Below are 9,752 nucleotides of genomic sequence, written 5' to 3' on the forward strand. Positions count from 1 at the left end.
CTTACAGCCCAACGTTTTGTATGTTCAATGTTGTGCTACCATTTCCCCCCTTGCACAACCACCTCACCATCAACTTCCATTCTAGCTCTCTTTTGCATCTCTGCCTCCAATTCTATCTCCATCAGATAAGCGTTTCTCTTCTTCAAAATGCTCACAAAGGACTGATTTTTTTGTTGCCTCTTCTTGTTTCTTTCATGTCGCTTAAAGGTGCCAAGATTATGGTTGGTACTTGACTTGACCCACTATTTATTTCTTTGTTATTTTTATGTTCCTTCCTCTGCCCCCTATACTTTTCTCCCTGGCTAATCACGATTGTTGATATGCTTGTTTTTTACATTTCCTTCTGCTGTGTCGCCAAGCGAGGGTGTGTTGGGTGTGCATTCTTTGTGCAGGGAATATGCTTTGAGTTTGTGTACGTATTCTCCCCTAACTGCTTGTATTCCTCAAAGACCAACTCCCTGCCTTTCACAACTCCATTCATATCATCTTGAGTTTTTTAGAGGGCTCGTAACGTCTTTCTCTTCTCCTCCTCTTCCTGATCTATCTTTGTTTATTCTCGGCGGCAAACATTTCCTCCATGATGGTCCATCACTCCCTTGTTTACTCCCCTTGCTGCCTACAATGTGTGTGGTCCATAAGTCACCATGATTACTTGAGCTTCTACTTCTTTCATCACTGGAACTTCCATTGTACATGATTGCGCGTAGCCAAGGACCAAATCGTCTATCGCTTTCTGTTCTTGTTCTAGAAGGGCAAGCCCTTTTTGTGTGGCGAATAATCCCACAACTATAACAAAAATATGGGAGATGCTCATACTCAAAGGAGACAATCTTCTTCCTCATTTTCTTTTTCTCCATATCTTCGACTCCCATCAATTACTCGAAGATTTGCTCGTGCTCCTATTCCTGTTCTTCATCTAATTCTATGGTTATGAACCTCATAATAGGGGATGTTATGTCCATCTTTACTTTTATTCGCATAAATACTCCCATTGCATTTCCAGTATCCATCGAATCAACATCCAAGAATTCACCAATTTGATCTCCCACCAATTCCCCTGTTTCTGAACTCATCATTCCTATTGGTATGCCATAAGCTCTCACCCATATAGGAATCGACTTAAATTCATAATCATCTATAGTTTTGCTTGGCACAATATCTTCCATCACCAATAGGTCTTTATTAAACATCCAAGGTCCACCCATTACTACTTTGTTCTTAGTCATATCATCATGAAAATGAAACAGGAACCAGTTTTTACACAGTCCCTTACATTCACCCTTGAGAAGAGGAACCAAGCACCACTTAATGCTCTACCCAAGTACCCTGGTTTTTCTCGTTTTTCAGACATTAGCTTACCCACAACTTGTAACTTACTCACATCGGGGGAACAAGCATGTTTCTTGCGAATCTTGATGCTTTTATTCTCCGCTTCAGAAAGCTTCAGGTTCCTCAATTTACCTTCTACACCGTCCACCATAGCAACCTTCTCATCACCCATGTTGGTTGCTCCCTACAGTTGTGAGATCTACATGACTCCTCCAACCCCTATCGTCTCACCTATAGCTCTGAGGCGAAGCTATCCTGCCAGGTGCCCACCGACCGCAACCACCGCACACTCTAGGAGCACTGAAGAACTTCTGATGCGGGGTTGCTCGGGATTTGACGTTTCCACCAATGGGCTGCGGTTTATGGATTTTACAGGTCGGAGTTCCTCACCTCTCACACAAGTCTTGGATGAACGGATCACACACACACGAAAGGAATTGAGAGGGAAAAGCCTGGATCTATAGATTTTGGTGGATTTGGATCATAGATTGAACGACAAATGTGCCGTCCATGAACATTGCAGCGAGTTGCCTCTAATTCGCTGGAAATAGCTACAACCGTCACGAGCGGACAAACCCCACTCTCTCAACTTTTGGGTGGGTCGTTAAGCGAACAAACCCGTTGCGGTGTTTTCTTTACTGAATGATGGCCTTGGGAGGTTCTTATTACGTGCATTGACCGTGCAAAAAACTTATTTCATACTCTAAGAGCATCTACATACGGACCCATCATACCCATGTGGAACGTCCGGGCAAGCCGCCTAGTCAGTGCCCGGTCACAAAAATACGACTCGGAAGGGCCTCTCAAACCGGCCTTAAATGCCCAGGCTGATTGGCACCCCCCATTTTCAGCCCAAATATGGGGCGGATTTGGGGGAGCCCGGGAGCGTACGGGCATGCTCGCCACGTCGGACTGACAACATGGCCCCATGAGGACTTGGAGGGAAACCCGACGGTTCGACGGGCGCCTCGACCGTCGGCGCGGTGTGAACGCCGCGTGGCGCCACTCCGGCTCCCCGCCCGAGGTCAGGGCCGACTATTTAAGCCGACCGACGCCCCCGCCCTAGCACATCCGCCTCTCCCCTCTCTCTATCGCCACTCGAGCACATCCCCCTTCTCTCGCACTTCCCTATCCGGGCCTGTCAGCCAAGCCACCACACCGTCGACATTACATGATCCAACATCGTCTCTTCCCCCTTTAGTAGGTCTGAATCCGAAGGAAAGTGCGACTACCTCTCGAACCGGAGGAGGAATTCGAGGAGGGGGAGGAGATGGGGGAGGAGCCACAAACTCCGTAGGAGGAGCCTCTAGAGGAGGAGGAGGCACAACCAGATGAGGAGGCGCCGGAGGAGGAGGAGGCGCCGCCGCACGAGCCAGAGGAGGACACACCGACGACGTCAATCTGTGGCCGGAGGAGCTGTCCATACTCAACTCCATCCAATCGGAGTCGGCTGCAATGGCCACACATCTTCGTTGTCAACAAATGGAGGAAGCGGGGGCGGCGCAGGAGGCGACACAAGCAGTGCAGGAGGCAGCACAGGCGGCACACGCAACGATGCAGGTGGCGCAGGCGACAACGTAGGTGGCTCATGCTCGAGCAGAGGCGGATCAGGCTCCAACATAGTCAGAACATGCCATCTCCGATGAGGAAGAAGTGTAGTACACTAGTTAGTACGTAGGATATATTCTGCATACTTTTGTATGAATATGAGGGATGAAATATGAGAGAGTTGGATGTGGAGAGAGAAATTTGATGCGTGGCCGGTTAGTGTCCGCCAACGTGCCCGGGCGCATCCGCGGGCGTTTAAGGGGCCGAATTTGTAAGGTGCGACTGTAGATGCTCTAGCCCCACTAGTGAATGACCGATAGGTGGCTCAAATACACATTGTAATGCAACACGTGAAGGCGTCTTTGAGGCTTTGATCGATGCAGACATCCTGCCATCAACGTGTTACACACTGCACACCCCAACACTACTAGGAGAAAGCTCATAGATAGAATTTTAGCAGTAGCACGGTATAATCTAGAAGCGCTACTGCTTAGTAGTAGTAGCACGGGGGGAGCAACCAGCGCTACAGGTATTTAAGTAGTAGTAGCACGGTCTGTTGGCACGGCGCTACTGCTAAGTGGTCCTATCACCACCGACAGGGGCTACTTGTAGTAGTAGGGGCGGTCAATAACCAATGCTACTACTTATTTCATAGCAGTAGCGCGTGTTGGCGGCCCACTGCTACCGCTATGTGTGTATGGTGCCAGCAGGTGGGCCCCGATTAGCAGCAGCGCTGGGGCACTAATAAGCGTTATTGCTATAACGCTTAGGAGTAGTGCTGGTAGGCTTCGAGTGCTACTGCTATGCGTAGCAGACACATTTTCTCCCCTTCCCCTCTCCCCTCTCCCCTCTCCCTCCTCTACCCCCTCACTTAGTTCTTCCTTCTCCTACCTCTCTTCTCTCCCCATTCATGCCATCATCCACCATCTCCTCCATTAATGAGCTCCATTAATGCATGACTTCTTCTTTCTCACTTTGAATTTATTTGCCTCTCCCTCCTTATCTCTTCCGGCCCCACTCATGCCTTTGTATCACTAGCTAGCTTTCCCTCCCTCTCCACTAGTTAGGTAGAGCATCTCCTTCCAACTAGATCTACCATGCATCCTTGTCCTACTACTTTTGATCCCTAGCTAGCTAGATAGCGGCACCGTCCATCTACCGTATGTTTGCTCGATTGATCCCTCTCTCGGTATGAAAAGTGAGAAAAAAGTTGTGCTTTGCAAGAATTAATGGAAATATGTGTGTTTGCGCTATGATGGTGGGAATATGTGCTATGTGTCGGTGCACTAAAGACTGGGGTCCCTATTGCCCCAGACTTGTGCACGGGCGCAAAGAGCCCCTGACTGCAGGGCATGGCAGGACCCAAACAAGATGCACCCTCGAGATTACCAAGGCCCCGACAAGACTGCCTTGCCAGGAAGATAACCAAGGCCACGCCCATTTAGTGGGTGTGATGAACTCACCAAGTCCAAGACCTCGGCAAGCCTCCCTTACCGGGATGACAACCGAAGCCCCTGGCAAGCTCCCTTGCCGGGACGAGGACCCGAGGCCCCGACAAGCCCCCCCTTGCCGGGATGACATGGCCATGCATTGGAGGGCGACCGCCCTCGCTACAGTGCCACCGCCCCAAGTTCCAGCGCATTCCGCATGCGCCAGCGCAGTGCCGAGGTGTCGAAACACCTGGACACGTATCTTCACCAGCACATTAATGACAAGGACAAGACGTGCATTTAATACACCTGACATCGGTAGATGGATAAGCACCGCCCTAGGTTCACTGTAACTTCTCATGAACCTACCACCGAGCACTGTAGGTGACCCCTTTGCCTATAAAAGGAGGCCCTTAGCTCATTCACAAGGGGTTAGACTCTTTGGATATTGGCTAGAAGACGGTTATCATCAGTCACTATAACAAACAACAAAACGCTTAATACAACCAGACACGCAGGACGTAGGGTTTTATGCGTTAGCGGACCGAACCTGGGTAAAAAGGCTTGCCGAGTGTTGATCGTTAGCTCTGCTCTTGACATCATCTTTCCCTGCCCTACGATCACAATGGTTTCACGTTGATTCCCATAGGCGTCGACCTAGCATCGCCGACATCTTTGGCGCGCCAGGTAGGGGGTACAGAGTTGTGCGTGAATCAGAGCAAACTCGACACCGGATCCATCGAAGTTTGGGCGCTACGCCGCTTTCCCCCAGAAACGGGGTACCGCGGCGGACGCTGTGTTCTGCTACGACTTCCCAAGGCTTGCGCGAGCGCGTTGCTACACGCGGGCGCGGGGCAGGGAGGCGGAGGCTCCAAGAGTAGGACCATCAGTATGATGCATCGCTCGGGGCCGACGCGCAACTGTCGAGGGCGTTCCTGGGTGCTTCACAAAGGCCCCGGCGCATACTCCAGCGGACGCACCTCTGCGGAGCGACGCATAGTCGTTGAGGATGCGCCACACGGACCCGAAGCCCCGGTGCACACTCCAGTGTGCGTGTTGCGCCCCTGAGAGCGCCGCATCATCGCCCAAAGACGCGCTCGGGGGCTCCGCAAGCACAACCTAGCAAGAGAAAAGCAAAGGGGAGTTGGGCGAACCCCTCACAAACCCTCCTAATTTATAGGACGGGGCGCGGGGGCTAGCCTCCCTTTCTCCAGAAGCCACCACCCCTCACTCCCAATCGCTTGAGCTCACGAGCGAACAGAGAACCGCCCTGCTGCGCAAATGCATGCACGGGCGGGTCCAGCCACTACCACGCCTTTCAAGGCCACGTTTGTCACTTGTCCATCCATAACTGCGCATGCCATGCGCGTGGCAGAGGCGTTTTAGGAGGCGGAGAGGCCATTCCGCGCACAACTCCCCACTTCGCATGTTCAATGCGCGGCATGGGGAAAAGCAACCGCCAGCGGATCCATCCATGAAGGCCCGTGCACCTCTTTGGGCCTGGCCCAACAATGCTCCGCACGAATGTGAGGCCCTGGCCCGGGGACTCCCTGTCGCTGCACTAAAGACTAGGGTCCCTAGTGCCCTAGACTTGTGCACGGGCACAAAGAGCCCCTGACGGCAGGGCATGGCAGGACCGAGACAAGATGCACCCCCGAGATTACCAAGGCCCAGGAAAGCGTGCCTTGCCGGGAAGATAACCAAGGCCACACCCATTTAGTGGGCATGATGAACTCACCAAGTCCAAGACCTCGGCAAGCCTCCCTTGCCGGGATGACAACCGAAGCCCCCGCAAGCTCCCTTGCCGGGACGAGGACCCGAGGCCTCGACAAGCCCCCCTTGCTGGGACGACAGGGCCAGGCATTGGAGGGCGACCGCCCTCGCTACAGTGCCACCGCCCCCAAGTTCCAGCACATTCCGCATGCGCCGACGCAGTTCCCAGGTGTCGAAACACCTGGACACGTGTCCTCGCCAACACATTGCTCACAAGGACAAGACGTGCATTTAATGCACCTGACAGCGGTAGATGGATAAGCATCGCCCTAGGTTCACTGTAACTTCTCGTGAACCTACCATCAAGCACTATAGGTGACCCCTTTGCCTATAAAAGGAGGCCCTTAGCTCATTCACAAGGGGTTAGAATCTTTGGACATTGGCCAAAAGACGGTTATCATCAGTCACTGTAACAAACAACAAAACGCTTAATACAACCAGACATGCAGGACGTAGGGTTTTATGCATTAGCGGCCCGAACCTGGGTAAAAAAGGCTTGCCATATGTTGATCGTTAGCTTTGCTCTTGACGTCATCGTTCCCCGCCCTACGATCACAAGGGTTTCACGTTAATTCCCATAGGTGTCGACCTAGCATTGCCGACATGTGGCATGAGTTGCCACCTATGTGTATTTGTCCGATCGTGCGTGATATGAGTTGCTTATGTTTTCCCAAAATGTTGATTCCGTTTTGACGAATTTTGGGCAAACTCTATATGGCCTACTTTTAGGGAATGTTATGTCAAAATTTTGTATGACTTTGATATATGGATGCATGGTTAAAATTATTTTGCTTATTATACCGTGCATGCAATCATGAAGGTCAGTGGAAGGGTGGTGGGAAGATGGCTCGATCCATGGTGCGTGACATTTATTTAAATAACCGAACTGGGGTTATATGTCCATGTAGAAGATGCAAACTAATCTTAATCTTGGTCCCCTTTGACTGCGGCAGTTTGAAGGTGCACCTGCTCATGGATGGTTTCATGGATGGCTATACTGGATAGATAATTGAAGATGATGATGAGGATGTCCACATGGCAGACAATAACAATATGAGGGTAGACAAAGATATGCCCGACGATGATGGGCCTGAAGAAGAGTTTGACGATGCAGGAGTATGGCGGAGGAGAAGAGGCCAGACACGGCACAAAAGAGGTAGATACGCCGCAGTCTTTGACGCGACTAAGTTTAGTCGTGCACGACCCTCATGTTCAGGACCCGCTTCTCAAGAGTACGACTAGCGACAGAGCCGTTTCAAGAGAGGAGGCCAAGCTGGTGCAACTGGAGGTACACTCGAAAACTCCATTGTATGACGGTTGCGATCCTGAGGTGACCTGCTTCAGTTTCACGCTCAAACTTCTAAAGACGAAGGCCAAAACAAATGGACAGACACAACCCTCGATGAGCATTTGAAGTATCTACATAATAAAGTTCTTCCCTCGGGGAACATGTGTCCTACTAGTGTCTATGAGGCCAAGAAGATCGTGTGCTCTCTTGATCCGCCCCACATTAGATACCATGCATGCATCAACGATTGCATCATTTATCGGAAGGAGCACGCGGAAAAAACCAGCTGTGCTGTGTGCAATGCTTCTTGATACAAGAAGGCCGGGAAGAAATCTCCGCAGAAAGTTGTATGGTACTTACCGATCACTCCTCGTGTGTAGCATTATTTCGTAGATCCTAAGGAAGAAAAGCTCATGCGCTGGCACACGGAGAGGGTGAAGCCCGACGACGGAGATGATCCGAAGGTGAGACACCTCCCGGATGATAGCCAATGGCAAGCATTCAATGCAGAATATAGATATTTCATAGATGATGCAAGGAGCATCATGCTTGGCGCGAGTACCAATGGCATGAATCCGTTTGGCAAGCAGAACACCGACCATAGCACATAGCCTGGGTTTGTATTGATGTACAACCTCCTCCCTGGTTGTGCATGAAGTCAAAGTACATACACATGAGCATGGTGATTCAAGGGCCAGAACAACCGGGAAATAATATTAATCCGTATCTCGGCCTACTGAAAGAGGAGTTAGAAAAATTAGGGAAAACACCAGCCAATACATGGGATGCCAACAAAGTCAAGTATTTCTATATGAGAGCCGTGCTGATAAAGACGGTGCATGACTTTCTCGGTTACGGATATGTCGCAGGCCAGGTGTGCCATGGATATTGTGGATGCACCCGATGTCGGTGTCAAAACTGGCAGATCTCGGGTAGGGGGTCCCGAACTATGGAGCTTGGATCGATGGGTTGCAGGAAGAGGGGAGACAATGGTTTACCTAAGTTCGGGACCTCCTATGGAGGTAATACCATATGTCCTGCTTGATTGTATTGATGAAGATGATTATAGAGTTGATCTACCTCGAGATCGTATATGCTAAACCCTAGACGATTCAACCTCCTCTACACGAATAGGGGTCTCTGGTTTATATACACACCAGGGACCCTAGGGTTTACAAGATACCGACTATAATCAGGAATAGATGAGCCGACCTAGTCCTTATAAGCTTGGAGTACACGCCAATCCTCGATGCCTTCCTTCCTTCATATGAATTCATCAACTATCCAGACTCTGATGATCCGGTCCATGGGCCGGCCCCCCGAGGACCCCTTAGTCCAGGACTCCCTTAGTAGCCCCCGAACTAGCCTTCCATGACCTTGTATATAGTCTTCGACAACTTTCACACGCTTGGTGGTCTGCTTGAAAGGCGAGTTCCTCCTCCAATTTGCAACATGACGAACTAGTCTTCAGTGAATCCACGAATTTCAAAGCGTCGTGGGACCCATAACCTTCAATGATGCCCCTAAATTTAAAGAACCTATTGAGCATCGCACGTCTTAAAGTTGGCACACGTCCCGATGATTTAGTAGAACTGTCTCTTATAGACGTGGGGGAGGTGACCTTTCCTTATAAATAAGTAGGGGCCCGGGTCCAAAGCCATATCACCATTCCTTCCCCCACAAGCGCGTTCAAGAAAATCCTAGAATCCCATCACTTAGTTCCATGCCGAGTTCCTCCTCTCGTCCCTTCGGCCCTCAACCGGGCGACTGGGCCAGCTGCTCCGTCTCTCAGCTTCGGTTGCGGGATCTTGAAGTCCAAGGGTACCTTCCCTCTTCTGATCTTGCACCCACATGCTGGCCTATCCGCCTACAACGGTGAGGCCTTCGTAGAAAAATCCCCCACTCCGCAAAAAGGTGAAAGGGTCTGGTTTACTTCCGTCCTACTGCGCGGGTTGGGGTTTCCAATCCATCCTTTTCTAAGAGGTCCATTGGCGTTTTACGAGCTGCAGCTCCACAATCTACCCCTGGGTTCCATCCTATACATCTCAGGCTTCGTAGCCCTATGCAAGATGTTCCTAGGATGTGAACCTCATTTCAATTTGTGGAGAAAGTACATCTGCATTGTTCCCCGGACTGATGGAACCTCCATCTGAGAAGTAGGCGGAGCCGATGTGTGGCTTATAGCTGCCACCGGATACCGAGTCGGTAAACCAAATGAGGAAACCGATGAATGGTTCTTGGAGTGGTTCTACATCGACAACGTCCCTCTATTCGAGCCAGTTCGGCGAGGCCTTCCCGAGTACTCAGCGACTCCTTTGAATAAGTAATTCAGCTGGCGTCCGAAGAGTAAGTCTAAAGAAGAGAGCTCGAAAGTGAAGCACCTA

This window comes from Hordeum vulgare, chromosome 3H (assembly GCF_904849725.1).
Source record: "Hordeum vulgare subsp. vulgare chromosome 3H, MorexV3_pseudomolecules_assembly, whole genome shotgun sequence".
Taxonomy (NCBI): domain Eukaryota; kingdom Viridiplantae; phylum Streptophyta; class Magnoliopsida; order Poales; family Poaceae; genus Hordeum; species Hordeum vulgare.